Source organism: Xenopus laevis, chromosome 3S (assembly GCF_017654675.1).
Source record: "Xenopus laevis strain J_2021 chromosome 3S, Xenopus_laevis_v10.1, whole genome shotgun sequence".
In the NCBI taxonomy this organism is placed as follows: domain Eukaryota; kingdom Metazoa; phylum Chordata; class Amphibia; order Anura; family Pipidae; genus Xenopus; species Xenopus laevis.
The window spans coordinates 55,690,809-55,712,328 of NC_054376.1; the positions used below are offsets into that span (position 1 = coordinate 55,690,809).

The 21,520-nt window shown below is 37.1% G+C and overlaps 1 pseudogene; it reads right to left on the bottom strand.

Moving 5' to 3' along the window:
* Window positions 1–7,479: 7,479 nt before the first annotated feature.
* The window catches only part of LOC108712324, a 43,899-nt pseudogene continuing 29,858 nt past the window's right edge, over window positions 7,480–21,520 (bottom strand).

A 21,520-nucleotide genomic window follows, 5' to 3' on the forward strand; every position in this document is an offset into this window, starting at 1 on the left:
GCAACGTGATACTATCCAGACATTAACTATTTCGCATTTGGCTTTGCCTTGGAATTACTTCAAACAATAGAGCATGCCAAAGCCGATAATAAGCTTACAATGTGCACATTTGCTTCAATACACGTTCAATTCAAGTAATTCATACTGGCACTATAGGAAACCAGATAAATACCCCTCTTAGATGTTTAATAACCACAAAAGGGCACCCTTAAGGATTTTTTGCATAAAAAAGAAATTGTTTTTGTCCCTGAAATCATCATATACATAATGATAATTATTTCCTTATGGCAAAGTAGGTGTATTCATCAATTCCTTTTAAAGGCAAAATGTATGCTAGGTATAAGTGAAGTGCATGTTCAGTTCATTATCTCTTAACCCTTTCACTGCACATAATAAGCATGGCGTGTCTTATTTCTGCTGTTCTAGTGGGCAATGTATAGTGATTATACAATACTGCTGTATATTTTGAGCTGCTATATCACTTCCTATACTTTACCAGAGGCCTTCTTCATACACGGAACAGCACTATGTGTGTCTATCAATAACTGCTGCATTCCTGTCATTGGAAAGCATAGGTTGGTAATACTGCCTTGGCCATTAATTTGAAATACTGCAAATATGCAGAAAAGGAAGACCATGACTGCTTATCATCTTAACCCCCTTCATTTAATGAAGCTGTATGGATAAAGCGTGATAACCTCTAATTATGAGCAGTACTTATGTCTCATGATATTTGTTTTCAGCACTATTAATATAATCCCTTTCATATCTGCAGGCTCAATGAATCAGTGCACACACTGTTCTAACACACAGTACAGCATATTTAAATCAAATACAGGACCTACACACCAGTATATCATTGGTATTTTAGTGCAATGCCTTATACCAGTGATCCCCAACCAGTAGCTCGCGAGCAACATGTTGCTCCCCAACCCCTTGGATGTTGCTCCCAGTGGCCTCAAAGCAGGTGCTTATTTTTGAATTCCTGGCTTGGAGTCAACTTTTGGTTTCATAAAAACCAGGTGTACTGCCAAAAAGAGCCTCCTGTAGTCTGCCAGTCCACATATGAGATACCAAATAGCCAATCACAGCCCTTATTTGGCACCCCAGGAACTTTTTGCATAACTGTGTTGCTCCCCAACTCTTTTTATTTTAGAATGTGGTTTACAGGTAAAAAAAGGTTGGGGACCCCTGCCTTATACCATAAACACAGTGATTGCCACTAATTAAAATGAAAGCCGTTATTTCCCATATTTGGTATTCACAAGCAAATCCCGTACAATATACAATTTATACCGAAATCTCCATGTGTACATTCTTTACACAGTGCTAATAAATACTGTTGGAAGAGGACTGATGGTAGAACAATTAAATCAATTTTTTATTTGCATTTCAATTTCCTTATACCTTCCCCATGTCGTTTTAAAATTGCATTACCCCACTTGTCTCCTCCTTCTCATTCCTCATGGAAAGCTGAAGAATATGTCTCTCCATCTTTCCAAAGTATTAGGGGCACATTTACTAAGGGTCAAATTTGATACTTTGATAGACGAAGTATTTGTTCAATCGAAAACGGACGTTCTCGAGCGAAGTAAAATGATTTAATCCTTCGAATCCAACTATTCGAAGGATCATACAAAAAAAAACCTTTGACTTCTAAAAACTTAGCCAAAGTCTCTAGGAGGTCCCCCATAGGGACAATTTGGCAGGTTTAAGGTAGCGAAGTGTCGAAGTCGAAGTTTTTTACAGAGACAGTACTTCGATTTTCGAATGGTCGAATTTGTGAAGTTTTTTCAATTTGAATCAAATTTTGGCCTATTCGATGTTCGAAGTACCCAAAAATTACTTTGAAATTCGAAGTTTTTTAATTAGAAAATTCACTTTGACCCTTAGTAAATGGGCCCCTTTAATCTCTTTCCTTTTTATTCTCTCCATAAATAATTCCCCTATTTTGAAAAAGGCAAAAAAATCCCTACAGTGTATAGTAATGTTTAGTTAGTCCATTACTAAAGAATGGACTAAATCCAAAGCAAATCCAAGGCAAGACAAAGTATTGTCTTATGTAATATTATTGTTTAAAGTAATATAGTACCACACTCAACTAGAATACTTGTGAAGAAATCAAGATTTATTGAAAAAATCCTATTATTAAACAGTATTATTGTTTAGTAGGTTTGCCTTTTAGTAATGCAGGATCTTAAGATCAGATGCATCCTCTATACTTCAAGGGGGAAGAATATTTGCTGGTACTCATGTGACTGTTTCTATTTTATTATAGGAAAAATAGTAGTTCATGCTTGCTTCTGGCACAGATAATTTCTATACCATATGGGCCTACTATTCATAATGCTCATGACCTGGGGTTTTCTGGATAAGGGGTCTTTCTGTAGTTTGTCTATTAAAAAATCCTTTAATCATTAATTTACCCCAATAGAATTGTTTTGCCTCCAGTAAGGGTTCATTATATCTTATTTGGGATCAAATACAAGACCATATTTTATTATAACAAAGAAAAAGGAAATATTTTTTACAATTTGAATTATATTATTAAAGTGGAGTCCATGGGAGATGGCCTTCTCCTACTTTGGAGATTTCTGGATAACAGATTTCCAGATAACAGATGATCCCATATTGGTATTAGTTACCATTTATCTTAAGGTATGTGAAGCTTAGCAAAAGTGGAACATGGCACAACAGATATTTTACCACTTCAAGTAGTAGTGATGAAAACGTTAAAACGTTTAAGTTACCTCTTGACAAGTCTAATTAAAACAGAATGATGCAAGTAAATGACTGACTGGTGATTGGAAAATCCGGGATCCATGGCGAATATAGCCACGTATAGTAAAGACATGCATGAAACTTATTTAGTGCAGTCAGATTAGTCCTTAAAATTGCTCTATTTATTGCTAGTGTACGTCAGTGTAAATAAGAGAATCTATGGAGAAATGGACTAATTGTTTCAGTACCAGCAGGTTCTATGTTCAGCAGCAGGTAACTGTGGAGATAAACAACATATCACATGATAAGTTTGGTATTTAGAAGATGGAAGAAACCTCATGCCACACAACAGAGTGTCATGCAGACATCTAGACATACTTCAGTTTGAGAAGTCAGGGTAGTCAGAGAAAGGTTTCCCCACGATCATACTGTTGTCAATGGTGAAGAAGAAACAAACCATTAGCCAGATTAAAATGGCACACCCTCTAAACATTCAATGCAAGGTTTCTTGCAGAATAAACATACATAATAGAGTTTGGCTTTGCAGTGACATCAGGAGTAAATCTTTTGTGGTTCACAGAAGATGGATTTTGTTGTATTTATGGATCCTGCATCTCTGTTTATTGTTCACCAACCACATTTTATGCTCGATTCATAAATAATATGCACAGAATAAACGAGAGAGATCAGAAGAATCAGTGGAATTTTTATAATCTGACAGAAAACCAGTGGAATTTTAATGAATTAGGAGTTTGCAGTAAATCAAAAGAAAATGTGTTTTAAGCTGTCTGCATATGCTATCAGGCTCAATTTAATATTGGTATAGCACATGCATTAGACAATCTAGGGCTTCACTTCCACATTTCTAAAATGTTTTTATATAGTCACTGCTTGCCAACTATGCTAAAAGGAATCATTAAATACTCCAGTGTGTAGCCTGTCTGTAGTTTTATTGTACCCACACAATTAAAATTCTCACAATTCACTTGCCTGACTGTGTTATTCATAGATTAAGGGACTGATTTGTCAACTATATCGTTTTTACAGATTGTTGATGATAGTTATTTTACATGCTGGAGTGATTTACTAAAGTGCAAAAAATAATTGTGTGAATCCTTTCTTCGTGCATGAGATACGCATCAGGGAGCAAGGATCGGGGGGGGGGGGTGAGCGATGACCCCTGCAATCCTTAGAACAGAATCTGGTTCAATCAGCTTTGATAACTGTGTCAATTCCCTGAAACTTCCTGACTGTAAGGAAACTGTTTGGTTCTGAAACCAAATCCTAAAGATCCACCAGGAAGGAAAATTGGAGAGGCTTCAGATTGGGTTTGTTGCCTTCCTCCGGATCAACCAGCAGTTTGGCAGGTTTTATATTGACATAAAAGTTGAACTCAGTGAGCAGGTTTCTTTTTTTCAAGCTAGAAGTTACTATAAAGGTTAATTTGCCTTTATAGGTCACTACTGAGACTCAGTTTGGGGTGATTATTTTAGTTTTGGAGGAGCTGTGTACAGATAATGTAATAATGAGAGAGAAACCATTCAGAGAAAAGTAACAGAGATGCTATCTCTGTCTGAGATTCTGTATATAATGTCCAGGCCCGGATTTGTGGGAAGGCCACCTAGGCCCGGGCCTAGGGCGGCAGGATTTTAGGGGGGCGGCTTCCTGCCCAACCACACCCACATTGGTTCAAAAACACTGGGGATGCACAGGAGATACAATCTCCATGAAAATTTGCACGAATAAAGGGGAGGGGACAGGGGCGACAAACGGCAGTGGGCCTAGGGGCGTCCGCTATGTAAATCCGGCCTTGATAATGTCCCAGAGTGCATGTGGCAGAACTACAAATCCTGATCCTGTTGCAATGATGGAACTACTGCTGGTGCAGAAGATACAGGAGCACTGGAGCCTACACAGCTTTTATGGGCACCCATCATTCTAGTTAAAGAAACATTAATGTTCCAGGATCACTGTGTGAAATAGGTGCCAAAATATTTTCCAGGACAGGGACTAGAATATGCTAGGTCTTGGAACAGCTAGAAGGTAAAGGTTGCATATACCTGTTATATCCTTTAGCAGATAAATTCGTTACTTTAAGCAAGCTGCCAAGATGAGATGGTCAGGGCAGAAGGGCTAACTAAAAGAATGTATAAAATATATACTGAGTTGGTTTTGAAGGGCAAGAAGGGTGTACACAGGGCATTTCCCAAATAGGAGACTGACTTGGATCACATTGACTAAGAGGAAAATGATGAATATACTGTCATAATCTCTGCTCTCTAACCCAAATCCAATTTGTGATTTCTGCTGGAAGCAATGTAAAATAACTGCGTTGAATCTGGCGTTCACGTGACGTAAAATTACACACACCTTTGTCATTTATTTTACACAGCTTTTTAAACTATTTTTTAGGTGAATTTCATTTTACACAGCTTGATAAATATGCCCCTTACAATGTTCCTAAAGGTGACCATACACGGGTCGATAAAAGCTGCCGACAGACCGAGTCGGCAGCTTATTGGCCCGTGTATGGGGCCCCCCGATGGGCTTCCCCGATCGAGATCTGTCCCGTCGGATCCCGGGCGCATCTGGTCGTTGATGCGGTCCCGCGATCTGACCGCCCGTAAAACCACCGTAAGGATCCAATCGTTGGGCCCTAGGGCCCACCATCGGATCAGCCCGATATTGCCCACCTCAAGGTGGGCATATCGGGGAGATATCCGCTCGTTTGGCGACATTGCTAAACAAGCGGATCTCTCAGTGTATGGCCACCTTAACACAAACGACACCCACGGCAACGTGTTCTGTTTTGTAGCAATTTATTTTTGCTTATGTTAATGAATTGTATTCTAAATTGTTATGCATAAAATCAATACAAGGTTTCCTTTAAAAAAACAACTACCAGTGCTGATTAAAGGGGTTGTTCACCTTCAAACAACTAGTTGTTTTCAGATAGAGCACCAGAAATAACAACTTTTTCCAATTACTTTCTATTTTCTTTGTGTCACTATTTTTTTAATATTGAAGTGTCATTGTTCACCTTCTAAAGCAGCTCTGGGAGGGGGGTCGCTGACCCTGTAAACTGTTCTAAATTGATACATTTAGTTGTTACATTTCTTATCTTTGTCACTGCTGAGCAGAATCCAGAGTATTCAGCTGAATTCAAATCGTATGAATCAATGTTAATAACGCATTCGATTGAATCCGATTCAAAGTTTTTCCCCCCAAAAATTACATTTTTCAAAGTCCACCAATTGACTCCAAATAGGTTCTAGGAGGTCCCCCATAGGCTAAAACAGCAATTCGGCAGGTTTTAGATGGTGATTGGTCGAAGTTGAGACAGTACATGATAAATTTCGTTATTCTAATTTTCGATTTTTTTTCAAATTCTAATCGAATTTGGACTATTCCCTAGTCGAACTACACAAAAAAAAAAAAATTTCAATTGAAAATTCACCTCGACCATTAATAAATCTGCCCATAAGTAAACCCAATAGGCAGTTTTTGCTTCCAATAAGGATTAATTATATCTCCTTTGGATTGAGTACAAGGTTTTGAGTACAGTTTTATTATACTTATTGCCTTAGAAATATTATGTAGTAGCCAGAAATAAGTATTTTACTCATAAAGGGGATGTTTACCTTTATTACAGTTAAAAATTGACATGGTCATTTTAATGATATTTAGAATTGATCCTTTTCAATATATCTAGCTGTAATGCTGCATAAAGCCTCTTTTCTCTACCAGCCAGGTGCCTCCAATATACTCACATTGCAGAGAGGCACAGCAGGCAACACACACTAGTGATCATGCCTCTTCTCTTGTTGTTTCTGCCAATAATTTATCTGATAGGCTGAATAAAAATGCAAATGAATGGAGCATGCACAATAGTGATGAGTATCTGTACTTCCTCATCTCTGCATGTACACATGTCATTCTGATATACACAGGACCTTACACAGCCAGGATATTGGCAATCCTTCTGGCTTGGGCAGAGAGAAGAGACCTAAGGATCTTTGCAGCACTATCTTTTCAGGTAGATATTTTGAAAAAAAAATTTTTATGAAACCAGTGGATGGCCAATACCATTTAAATGGCTTTTCTCTTTTGTAAACATCCCCTTTAATGCAAAATAGGTCCTGTTTTTTCCCCCTAAACCTTCTGGATATAAGAGAGAACCTATAAGGATTCTATGAAGGGTTCAGCATGTTTATGTTTTCATCTTTGATTTTTAGTGTTCCTATTTCTTTTAGGCACAGTTACGGTAACATCATATTTACTCTAAAACAGGGGTCCCCAACCTTTTCGACCCGTGAGCAACATTCAGATGTAAAAAGAGTTGGGGAGCAACACATGCATGAAAAATGTTCCAGGGTAGTGTCAAATAATGGTTGCGATTGACTATTGGTAGCCCCTATATGGACTAGCAGCCTACAGGAGCTTCTGTTTAGTAGGACACCAGGTTTTTGTACAACCAAAACTTGCCTCCAAGCCAGGAATTCAAAAACAAGCACCTGCTTTGAGGCCACTGAGAGCAACATTCAAGGGGCTACTGGTTGGGGATCACTGCTCTAAAACATAGAGTGATCTTTGTTTTATGAACTCATCTTGCTGGAGAAGGACGTGAATGAATATTGTATACAAAGTCGTAATTGCTTTAAAATAAATAAAAAACATCGCAAACTTTTACTTACCCTTTAAAAATTCTTTGAGTAACCAACAACAGTTATTTTAAATTAAGCAAGCCATGCCAGAAGGTAAAAAAAAGTATTCCTTTATTAAGCAATAATTCAGAACAAACTAAATACAGAAGATGTCTAATCATTTTTTCTCTGCAGCAATAATCTTAGTGAAATCCAAGCCCTGAACATTGGTTGGATTTTTTTGAGGACTGTGGAAAAATCAGGAGCTCAATAGAAATAAAATGGATCAGATCAGAAAGTTGCAAGGAAAATAATGTGTATACATACAGGGAAGAATACTGAATTATAGTGTCTAGGTCATATAGACTATCCAAGACTTGGCAAAGCAATGCAAAGTGATCGATGGCTTAGCAGTACTATTTTTGTTCACAAATCCTGTAAACATTGTTTCATGTAGGAGTTTTTATCTCTGACTCCAATCACGGCATCTCTCACTAACTCAATGAACATCTGGGGCCACAACTTCTGAAGGGATTCATTTTTCAAGCTGATATCAGCAGCCTCATTCACAAGGTCCTGCACGTAGGAGTGGCAGAAAGTCTTCTTTTCTTTGATTTCCTAATAAAAGAAATAAGAAATAGGAAGCAAGGTTCATGTTATGGAGACAAACAGAGATATTGAAGGTTAAAAACTTATTTCTTTGAAACTTACCTTGTTTTTAAAAAGGTAAAATTGCATGTTAAATATGGGATTAAGTTCTAAAGCACTGCGTATCTTGACAGCGCTGCGCTATATAAATAAATGATGATGACGATGATGATGAAGTTCAGCACAGGCAGTGCCTTTATACTTTATAAGAGCTGACCAGGACATCTGATCAGTAGGCTCATGAAACAATGGTAAGAATGCTTCCTTTTATTTACTAAGCATCTACCCCTGAAGAACCATAACTGTCAATAATATTGTGTCCTTAAATGTAGACTAGGAGTGCAGGGTATCAGAAATTAACCTGCACTCCATCCATCTAAAGGAGGTGGATATACATATGTATTACAATGGCAAAGCAAGGCCATTAGCTGCATAAAATATGGCAATAAAAATGTATTCCTCTAATACATTGTATATACAGGTATGGGACCTGTTATCCGGGACCTGGGGTTTTCCGGATAACGGATCTATCCGTAATTTGGGTCTACTAGAAATTAATTTAAACATTAAATAAACCCAATAGGCTGGTTTTGCTTCCAATAAGGATTAATTATATCTTAGTTGGGATCAAGCACAAGCTACTGTTTTATTATTACAGAGAAAAAGGAAATCATTTTTAAAAAACTTATTTGAATAAAATGGAGTCTATGGGAGACAGCCATTCCGTAATTCGGAGCTTTCTGGATATCGGGTTTCCGGATAAGGGATCCTATACCTGTACAATGTATGTGTTCCTCTGTCCTTGCACCAAAATGCATCTGCCAAAAAGACTGATGACTGAGCAGGACGTGTTTCACTGATGTACTACCACTACATAAAACTACATGTCTATGGGGCCTATTTACTTGTTTTACAAATCTCAAAAAAAAATCCTATACAAAAATTCACCAGGTGACAGTGGTTTAGATCCTATAAGTCAATGGTAGTTGCACTGATCCTACTGGACCATTTTTTTTATTAATTTGGGCTTTTAGAGGTTTTTGTTTTTGTCGGAATGGTCCGAAAAACTTACATTTTAGAGGTTTTAGAGGTATTTGTAGTTTTTTTTTGTATCGTTCAACACTTTTTTCATTCATGCTTTTTAAATTCAGATTTCTTAATACATATTATGACATTTGTGATTTTAGAGAAAGTGAGTTAATCATGGTTTTAGAAACCTCTAAAAGCACTTGAGAATGAGAATGCTTATGGCTTCTATGTCTCAAAGGGTCACCATTATTTATTTTTTCCATCAATTTTCTATTTTTATTGTTTATTTCTATTAAGATTTATCCATCCCTTCTTGAAAAAACTTCAGTTACTTGGGCTTGAAACCTCTTTAGACTTGTTAAGATCAGAAACTGACCTGAAGCTAGGATAGAATCTAGGCCACCTGACCCCCTAGTAATACAAATACATTTTTTAAAATTAGAAAAAGAAGGTAATTTAATTTAAGTACATGTATGGGATCCGTTATCCGGAAACCCGTTATCCAGAGAGCTACGAATTATCGAAAGGCTGTCTCGCATAGATCCACATTTTTAAAAATTATTTATTTTTCTCTGTAATAATAAAACAGTGTTTTGTCCTTGATCAAACTAATCCTTATTGGAATCAAAAGCAGCCTATTGGTTTTATTTAATATTTACATGGTTTTCTAATAGACTTAAGGTAAGAAGATCCAAATTATGGAAAGATCCGTTAACCAGAAAACCCTTTGCCTGAAACTATTAGGTCATAGCTTGGATCATCTGTATCCCACTAGAATTAAAAAGTGTTGATAAAAAGAACTAAATCCTTTCCTGCCAATTCAATATAGGAAATGTTTTTAATCATAAACAGAACCCAACTGGGGATCCTCATTAACAAGATTTTGTGGCAAATCGTATTTAGTTTATTTTTTTTACTGCTAATACGTGTTCTGCTGGTTCTTTCAAATCAATCTTTAAGTTTAAAATGAAATCTGCAGCTGAGAAATAGTTAACAAGGAAAGATTTTGTACACAAGTAATATATACTATAAGGGGCTTATTTATCAAGGGTTGAATTTCAAATAAAAAAAACGTTGAAAAGCGAATAAAAAAAGACCAACCGAAATTTAAATCCATTATCCAGAAAACCCCAGGTCCCGAACATTTTGCATAACAGGTCCCATATCTGTACCTTTAAAGGTACCTTGATTTAGAGCACAAAAGTTCACTTTGAAATTTTGTTTTATTAAAAGCAGAATTAACTAGAATTAAAAAAAAAAGAATTCAAGGGAAAGGAAGCTTATCTTCTCACAGTATAGTAATTTCTCAACTGAATGCAACTATTTTTTTCTAAAACATTTTTCTTAAAGATGAATATGCAATTTAGGATTCAGATTCGGTTCAGTATTCAGAATCCTTTATTGGAGGACCAGAATTGATGCATTCAATATGTTCTACTTCAAAATGTGAAGTAGCTAAAGTACCTAATTGTTTTACACCTATGTTTTAAAACTAGTTGTAGTATATGAAGCTAATTACCTCCAGCTTCTCATTAAGCAGATCTTGTGGAATGTAATTTAATGTTGTACGGCTTGGGCTTTCCCCTAGTACTCTTCTGTTATCATTCATTTCTTCCCCTGCAGCAGGATTCTTCTTAGATTTCCCTTCTAGCTGCTGACGGAATGGTTTCTTTCTATATACAGAAACAAGATATATACAATTACAATAATAACACATATGGGAATGGATGTTTTTAACTATATACTAGTTTTGAAAACGGAGAGGCACATACTGTATGTTAGAGGCAGAAGTACTTTTGAAAGCTCAATATAAAACAACAATAAAAGGTAACATTTTTTTTCAGGTTAGGCAGTTGATATTATAGAGGTTGAGTAAAATTGCTCTAGGTCAGTGCTGTCCAAGTTCTGTGGTACCGAGAGCCAAAATTTTACTGGCCTATGTGGAGGAGGGCCGATAATGGAAGTCAGTGTTGGCCACTCCCCCTTTTAAACCACACCCACTGTAAACCCCACCCATATTACCACAAGAACTTTTTAGATCATATCCAAATTAACAATGGTAGCACACCAAAAAACCAAATGGTTGGTGCTCACTGCAGGCAAATACCTCATCACTCATATGTGAAAAATGTAAGTCATGTTATAAACATACCCCTAAATCCATATGCCTCATCCTCCCCTGTGGATAATACAACAACCCCCAACACATGATTAAACACCTAAGGGGCCCTTAGCAACAATTTCCAAATGCTAACAAACCCCTAACAGGCTTACATCCCACAGGTAGCATAGGGCAAGCACAGAATGGCACACCCAAGCAGCACTGGGCAAGCAGAGAATGGCACACACAGGGAGGCAGGGCCGGGCCAAGGTATTTTTGCACCCTAGGCAAGGGCTTCAATCAGTGCCCCCCCACCCAGTCCTACATTACTATTTCCCACCTTACCAGTCATATAGCCCCCTGTACCTGTGCCAGCACCTATCATATTGCCTCCATTTGTACCTAGATCCCTCAGATTGCCCCCAGGCCCCAATCTGTACCTGTGCCAGCATAAACCAAAACATCCATCATATTTTTACCCCCAATCTGTACGTATGCCAGCAGCAACCAAAATAATCCATCATATTGCCCCAATTTGTATCTGTTCCAGCAGTAGCCAAAAATCCATCATATTGCCCTCAAACATCTGTGTACCTGTGCCAGCAGCCACCATATTGCCCCATGTACCTGAGCCAGCAGCAGCCAATGCCTTATATTGCCCCCAATCTGTACCTGTGCCAGCATCAGCCAAAAAATACACACTATTGCCTCCATATTAGTGATGGGCGAATTTATTCGCCAGGCGCGAATTCGCGGCGAATTTGCGCGTTTCGCCGCCAGCAAATAAATTTGCGAATCGCCCGCGAAAATTCGCGTCAAAAAATTTGCCGTCGTCAAAAAAATTTTTTCCGAAAAACGGGCGCCGGCGTCAAAAAACGGGGCCGACGTCAAAAACGGGCGCCGGCGTCAGAAACGAGACGCCGGCGCCGTTTCGCGAATTTTTCGGCGAAACGGCGCAAATTCGCCCATCACTACTCCATATATGTACTTGTGCCAGCAGCAGCCAAATATCCATCATACCATCTGTTTACCTGTGCAAGTAGCAGCCAAGATATTGCCCACAAATATGTACCTGTGCCAGCAGCTGCCAAAAGGGAGCTGGGGAGTGATTCTCTCTGGAACAGTGGATTTATAAAGTTGAAAAACTATTAAAGGCCAAGCAAATCAGGGTTTAAAAAAGAAAGAAAGGAAATTCCCCTTAAAAGTGTGCCCCCCCTATGATTGCGCCCTAGGTGGGCACCTACTCTGCCTGCCCCTAGTTCCGGCCCTGCAGGGAGGAAAGGCAGAACAGAGCAGGAGACAGGGAAAGCTATCATTCTAAAATGTACTACATACAGTGACACAGTGCTGGTGCCCCATTAGCATTTTGAATAAAGTGTGAACTATGTGGGCAGTTTCAGTCTGGATCTCAGGAGTGAACAGTACAGGCTTTAGGATATAAACAATAGAGGTGTCACAAGTGTGAACAATACAGGAGGATCACATGTGTGAACAATACAGGGGGTTAGAGTCTGAATTTGAGGTTTAAACAATGCAGGGTGCAGTTTATCTCTTTAGTGATATCTTTTAAAGTTTACATATGGTAAGCAGACACAGCATCTGGGGGGCCACAGAAGGGGGGGTCACGGGCCGCATGCGGCCCGCGGGCAGGTGCGCTCCGCCAATGAGGCGAGCTGAGGCGCTCGCCTCAGGCGGCAGCGCCAGATAAGTTTCCAGGGGCGGCAAAAAGCCGCTCCTGTCACTTTAAAGAGCCGAATTTCCGGTTTTGAAACCGGAAATTCAGCTTTACTAGTGCGAGAGAGCGCAGTTGCGCTCTCCGCACTAGTGTTTCTGCGAGGGGAGGGGCGGCATTTAAGGAGCCGCCTCAGGCGGCGTCTTCATTAGAATCGGCGCTGCCCGCGGGCCGCTAGTTGGACAGCCTTGCTCTAGATGACTTGCAAGCACCACCTCAGTAACATCTGTATAATGTTCCTATTCTAGGTTGTATTAGATGCCTTCCTGGAATTGAATTGAAATGTTACGCCTGGTAAACAATGCAATACCAAGGGGCAGATGTATCAAGGGTCGAATTTCGAGGGGTTAAATTCGGGCGAATTTACGCGCTAGCGAATAGTCGAATGGGTGAATATTCGCCGGCGAATAGTCAAGCGATCGAATATTCGATAGAAGGATTTTCATTCGATCGAATGCCTTTTTATTCAATCAAAAAAGCCTATGGGACTTTCCCATAGGCTTTTAAAGCAATTCGGTAGGTTTAATCTGGCGAAGTAGGCAGTCGAAATGATTTTAGAAAGAGACAGTACTTCGACTATAGAATGGGCGAATAGTCGCAGCGTTTTTTCGTTCGATCTATTCGAATCATTCTACTCAGGCGAATTTACGCCAATTCGATAGTCGAGGAGTTTCTATTCATTCACCAGAGCTTAGTGAATGTGCCCCCAAGCAACTGCATTAAAGGAAAAGTCAAGCCGCTTTTTTATTTTAGTATCCCTGTGTAGCCTACCTTAGCCCCATGTGAACCGCATCAGTTGCGCTTTGAAAAGCGCTCCAGTTTCCCTGCACAGTCGCATTCTTTGAACCATTGCGCACTGACAAAACCGGCGGCCATTTTTTCCTGTATGCGCTCTTCCTGATATCAATGCGCATGTGCCAATAGCCCAATCCTCCTGACCTTTTTTAAAAATAGCTTACTTAGATTTGGGCAGTGCAATAGTTAATCTCTCTGCTCCCTTGCTCTCCTTACTGCAGTAAGATGAAATATGGGCTAGCAGCAGCGGAGCAGAGAGTTAAAACGGCACAATACAGCGCCCATAGCAACAACAAAAGACTATTTTATCTATTGGCTGAACAAAGACACAGGCGTGTCTTCAGAGGTCACTCTTAATGCAGCTTGATTATTTTGCCAATGCTAAACACAGTCATCTGCGCATGTGCTAGATTTTTTTTGTGAACTGCGCATGTTCGTATCGCCAAATTACAGCGCACATTCCTTAGGGAGGGGGGAGAGAGGCTGACAGTGCTGGAAACCAGCCGGAAGAGAAAAACAACAGTGCTTCTTAACGGATTACTTGTCAAGGACTGCAGTGGTCGGTATGTAAATCATGCTAAAAGGCTTTTCTCAGATAAAATTTGTGTTAGGGGAGTTGACATGTCCTTTAAATGTCAGGACAATAAAATATAAGACCTTGTTCACATACAGGTTTTAAAGGGATTCTGTTATCATATCTATGGTTTACTTTCATTTCAATCAGACTATTTCCATTGCAATTCATTTTCTCATTTAAATGTTATTCTTGAACCAACATTCCCATTGTATTTTACTTAGGTCTAGGTTTTTCCCTGCTTGGTTGGTATCTTCGTGTCTACCACTAGATGGGGTTAGGAAGCACCTTTAGCTACCTATCATCTAGTTAGATGCCATTGTTCTGCTGCTAATGGGCTGCTGGGAGGGAATGGAAAGGGGTGATATCACTCCAACTTGCAGTGTAGCAGTAAAAAGTGACTGAAGTTCATCAGAGCACATGGTCTGAGGGCACCTGGGAAACTGAAAATATGTCTAGCCCCAAGCCAAATTTCAAAATTAAATATAAAAAATCTGTTTGCTCTTTTAAAAAACTGATTTCAGTGCAGAAGTCTGCTGGAGCAGAAGTATTAACTGATGCGTTTTGAAAAAAATATGTTTCCCTTTAATCTGCACAATTCAAAAGAATTACAATATGCACACTTGTGAAGGAAACATTTAATTTGCAGGATGTTGATGTGATTTTATTTTAAAACCTGCATAAAACTGTTATTAGATATAACTTGCACAAAAAAACTGGATGAAAAATGACAGTCCATGGAGAAATAAAGAACAAATGGTCAAAAAAGTCAATACAAATAAGCTCCACATTTCTAACAGCAAAGAAGTTTGTGTAAATGGCAAAACAGATGTTCATTTAATCCAGATTATGGGGTATATTTATCAAAGAGTGAAGTTAATAGTGAAGTTCCGCCACTAGAGTGAAATTCCGCCACTCTCCATTCATTTCTATGGGATTTTTAAAGGCGTATTTATCAAAGGATGAACTTTCACTTCACCCATTGATGAATACGCCTTTCAAAATCCCATAGAAATGAATTGAGAGCTGCGGAATTTCACTCTAGTGGCGGAACTTCACTCTTTGATAAATTTACCCCTATGTGTATAAAATATCAGGATAAATGTTATTTTAAAATACATATCCAGCCCTTCAACATGCAGTAAATGACTCTCTACAAAATAATTTGGACAGCACTGGTCTAGAAGATATGAAATATTAATTCTAACAAAAAATGCAAAAATATTGAGGAGAAAAAGATACAGGGATAAAAAAAAGATACTTCATTGCAGAGGTTGCAGTTAATGGTAAAAGTGGTGTCCTTTAGCATCTGTATGTAAAATAATAGGAACAATCCTTTACTAACGAAGGTGATTAACTGTAAAATGCAGAAACCTAAAGGATCCAACTAGCAAACCACAATGTAAAAATCGTTTTTAAAATATTTTAAAACATCTGCCTTCTACATGATCTCGGCAGGTCTGACTTGGAATATTTTTTTATTCTGACTTTTAACACCATCAGGGTTTAATAAATCTGTAAAAATTCAAGGTTTTTTTTCCTCCAAAAAAATGCAGTTTTTTTCCCTTTGAGAGGCCTATTTATCAAAGGTTGATAAATCTTAATAAACCTGCACCTAAAAGTCGGACCAGAAAAAAATCAAACTAATAAATAACCCAAAAAATGTCAAAAGATTCATTCCTTACTTAGTTGTTAGTGGAGACCATAGATGGAGACAGAGTTTTTAAAATATGTGTCACACCAGAGGAAACTGGTTAGGTTTAATTGCAAGCTACCAATCACCATTGTCTACCTCCAATTCAACTGCAGGGGCTTAGAGGTCTCCTGCAAACCTGCTTGATTTGCACTAGTGTATAACTGACAACTAAATAACTAAATAAATCCTCTGGTAAAATAAATATCTTCAAAATTATCTGCTTAAAAGATACACTCTTCAATATTATTTGGGATAATGGTTTATAGAAATACACTTTATTTGCATGGCCTGCATTGATAAGTGTATAAAACATTAACATATTTAAGATAAATTAATAAACCAATTTTATTTTCAATGCTAAGGTAAAATATAATGTATTATTATATGATAAAAAGTAAAGTTTTTTTTAGTATTTACCTGGATTCCTCAAACAGGGCAAGAAGCCTATATTGTGGCAATTCAGAAGATGCTATGTAGGCAAGAATTCCAAAGAGCTTCTCAGACAGGACAATATCATTTTGGGTAACCTGTAAAAACAATAATTCAGTGCTCTCTCATACGTGTTTTTTTATTTTTTAAATATAAAACTAGATAGAATGATGTTCTCCTACTATAAATTATAAGAATATTTGACATTAGTAAGAAGGTAAGCAGTGCAAACTAGTACGTAGAAATGTGTTGTTTATGTCAGAATAAGTGAGAAATGAAAAAACATCTTATTGCTTTGTGACTGCACTACTTTATTGTAATTCTGGTCACAATTTCCCAACTGGGGGTAAAAAAAAAAAAAAAAGATCATTCCATGGATTCAGCTGAATTTCTGATTTCTGACATTACTTTATGTATAAACATTTTTAAATAGTAAGAATCTGTAATTGATCTTCACTTGAAACAAGGCTTAGCCAGGACGTATGGATAATCATTTATTTCAACTGTATTTATTCAGTGTATGTCTCTGTAATGGATGATAAGTGTGAATAAATACATGGTAGCACTTTCTGACTACAGTAATCATAAGCCTATGCAGGTAGCTGTGTAATTTAGCTTTGCAGACTGTAGACGCTGCAATCATAACGTATGTTTGAGAAAAATTCTCAGATTATTGTACAGGTGTAGAACCTGTTATTCAAAAAGGGACCTGGGGCTTTCCGGATAATTTAATTCTGTAATTTGGATCGTCATACCTTAACGGGCAGATTTATTAAGGGTCGAATTTAAAATTAGTATTCAAATTCTAATTTTCAAATTTTTATGGTCAAAACTGTCAAAATCGATTATCCAAACTTGATTTGAGTTTTTTTTAAACAATATTAATTTGATTTCCGAGTTTTATCATACTAAAATTCAAACTAGACTATTCGCCACCTAAAGCCTGCCAAATTCCTGTATAAGTCAATGGGAGGAGTCCAGTGACCAATTTGGAGATGTTTGTAGCCTTCCTGACATTCGAGTTTTTTTTCAGATTCGAAATTCGACCCTTGGTAAATGTGCCTCAAAGTCTACTAGAAAATCATGTTAACAGTAAATAAACCCAATAGGCTGGTTTTGGGTAAAATAAGGATTAATTATATTTTAGTTGAGATGAAGTATAAGGTACTGTTTTATTATTACAGAGAAAAAGGAAATACTTTTTTAAAGTTTGGATTATTTGGATGAAATGGAGTTATGGCAGATGGCCTTTCCATAATTATGAGCTTTCTGAATAATGGGTTTCTGGATAATGGATCTGATACCTGTATTGGTTATTTTACTAGTGGGAATTAATAGAGAAAATAAAATGTAAAGATAAGAGGTTTTGTATTCTTTAATTAGATGCAGCACTTTAATTTCCTTTCACAATATTTTATTAACGCATGCCCTATTACCACTGTAGTTGCATACTGGTGTGTGTGTAGTGGGTACTTTCTGATACAGAAGATATTTGTTTCACTGGCTGCTGTACTTAACACCTTACACCAAAAAGTATTTGTCATTTTATAAAAATAATAATCATTTATTTATACAGCACCAACAAGTTACACAGCAATTTACAATAAGCAGAATAACAGGAGTCTTACGACAATTTAACAAAGGTGACTGAATACCTACAGCCTTTACTTATGGAGTTCAAACCACAGGAGACGTTTGGTGTGGATAGTTCACATCTTTATAAATGGCATTTAATCTGATACCAAATGTTTTTTTGATATAAATTTAAAACCACACCTTTTGAAATGATGCCTTATATTTAACCAAATAACCCTTCAACATGCTAAATATTTGCCATGCAAACAAAGCAAAAAAATGTGCGAAATGAAGAGCTCACAAATTAATTAATTATTTTAAATATAATTAAAAACAAAACTATGTGTTTTGTTTCTTCACATTCATGGAGCCAGAAATCTAACTCTAGTGTCTAAAACATTTGTACTGCATATCGCAGAAGGAGGCATTTTTCCACAATTATATGAGTAGACATGGAGACTGTGCTCCACAAGTATTTCTAACTATAGATATAAATTGCTTCTATTTTGCTTCTTAAAGGAGAAGGAAAGCTACCGAAGCAGTTTATTGCCAATAGATTAGCCACAATAGTGCAAGCTATAACACTATATTTATTCTGCAGAATGCTTTACCATACCGGAGTAAACTAGAATTTCTCTCTGTTTATTTAGGACAGCAGCTGCCATATTAGCTTGGTGTGACATCACTTCCTGCCTGAGTCTCTCCCTGCTCACTCATAGCTCTAACCTCAGATTACAGCAGGGAGGGAGGGGGAGAGGAGCAAACTGAGCAAGTTCAATCCCTACTGCTGGAGGTTTATGTTGAAAACAGGAAGTCTGATACAGAAGTCCATGTATACACAATAGAAGTAAAGAAATGTGATGTTTATTTTGACAGATGACTCTGAGATGCATTACTTTGAGGGTTTACTGGTGTATTTATATAGACCTTTCTGATAAAGCTTACTTAATTTTAGCCTTTCCTTCTCCTTTAAAGCAAAAATGTAGTTCATCTTAAAATTAGCAGAGTAGGGTAGGGGAAGATCAGTCAGCGAAAAAACAAACAAAAAAAACAGTTAATGCTTCTCTGTTCAAAATAGAGCTGTTTTTACAGCAGCTGTTAGGACTGTCTGTGCCCGTCAGCAAAAACGTAAGCCATGGATAATATGCACATGAATTTAAAATCTTGTTAGTAAAATAGACTAAAAGCTAGTTTAGATATGTATCAGCACAATGGTGACTAATTAGTAATTGCATTATTCTACTCACCTCAGATTCATTAATCTTTTGGATGCCAAAACTGTTAAGTCTGAAAAGAACATAATATTTCCACAAAGTAAAGTTAACAACAGGGTTTCCCTGAGGTTCCACAGTTAATTGATCTAATCTCCGAAGTTGTGCCAAGGCATTGAACTGATGAAGTGTGATGAGGTTGGTCTCTTTAAACTTAAGGTGCTGTAAAGAACAAAAAACAAAAATCAAAATGACATCTGATTATTTGTATTTCTTAAACAGCAAATAGAGGATTTTGGAAAGACTAAATGCTAAAAAGAAACATTTCTAATATTCAAGATTAAAATAATGAAATGTAATAGCAGCTTCATAATATATTAAAAAAAGCTGTTAGGGCTGTTAAAGGGCTCTTCAAATGGTTGTCACTGGCTCTGTTGAAGATTTGTGTTTGTCTTATCAACCATAATTGTCTTTGCCTTAAAAAAAACCTTATGTCCTGCAAAAGTATTAATAACGATAAGCTCATAGCACTCTAGCACATAGCAGCACCATATATTACTGGATGATTCTACTGAAGCATTCTTTCCTGCACATACTATTTGCTCCACTTACAACTGCTACATAAAATTACATGCCAATAATTAAGGGAATTCTTTCCCGAAACGTGTAAGGTCATGTGGATCCATTCGCTGTTGGAATAAATACTCTCTATTAATTTTATCCGGAGTGCCACCTATCTTTTTCCTACATTACTAAGGTGCAGTTGGGGCTCTGGTGGCTGAGAACCCGGTATTGGAGTGGAACTGAGGAGGAAGAAAACCCGCGAAGGTGAGTCTGGAGCGGCTATTTTCTTTGACTACATAAAATTTCAACTAAATCAATGTGACAACTTTTGCTAGATTATTTCTTACCGAAATATTGGGAAACTTGATTCTTAGTTTGGGTAAAACCTGTACAATTTCATCAAAATTTATGAAGGTAAAAGTGATGGTGCTGACTGATCCAGATGTCTGAACACTCCATGACCTGTCTAAAGAATCCAGAGCGCCTGACCCATACAGAAATAGGACATCTCCCTCCACTTCAACAAGATGGGATTCTATCACTGAAAGTCCTTGCACAGCGCTGCTGAGTACAGTATCCAGTGTCCTGAAAAGTGCAATAAAAGGCATTTTGAGAGTTTAGAATAATAATAATAAAGTGTTGGAACACATACAGAAGTATATATATTGTGGCACAACATGGGGTGCACAGTGATATGGCATATATATATATATATATATATATATATATATATATATATATATATATATATATATATATATATATATATATATATATATATATATTTATATATATATATATTTGTGTGTGTAACCTGTTATCCAGAATGTTCGGGACCTGGGGCTTTCCGGATAACAAATCTTTCCATAATTTGGATCTTTATACCTTAAAACTACTAGTTAATTCATGTTAACATTAAATAAACCCAATACACTGGTTCTGCTTCCAATAAGGATTAATTATATCTTAGTTTGGATCATGTACAAGGTACTGTTTTATTATGACAGAGAAAAAGGAAATGAATTTTTTAAAAATTGGATTACTTGGACAATGGTGTAGTGTGCATAAAAAGATAATATGATTGGTTTACTGAATAAAGAGCATTGCCAACATAGGGGATATTCCAGTAAAGAATAATGTACTACATCATTTTATAACTGTAAAGCTTAATTCCTTATTTTTTATTGCTTAATTCCTTACTTTATATTGCTCAATTCCTTAACATAGGAAAAATTCACACAGCTCAATGTTTAAAGGCACACTGGCCAAATTATTTAGTCATTAAAGCAAAAGCACAAACTATTGAAACAGCAGAAGGAGCTGCATGTCCTCTTCACTTCCTTATCTGCTGATGCACATCAACAGATAACACTTTCAATTTTTTTTTAACTCTTTATTTCGTTGTTTTTTTATTTTTTCACAAATAATAGTCAGAACAAAATAGAAAACAAAAAGAACATAAAATGGGAAACAAAAACAGTTAAAGTTGTGGAAATAGTTATCCAAGTGCAATAAAATTTCACAGTATTACAAGATTTCACATTGTGCAATCAAACTTCACTTCACATCATGGAATGGGGGTACACGGTGACTTTACTTGTTATTTATTATCAGTTTAGTATGTTTGGGACTTAGATGGCTTGGAGTAGATAAAATAAAATGATAAAATTGGGCCCTAACCAGGGAGCATGTTGTGTATTCTTCCATTCTCTTTCTCTCAAAAACTACATATTAAGAACAGATTTTGTGGACATCAAAACTTTGCATCGTTCATGTGGATGTGTGAGTGTTAGGGAAATGCT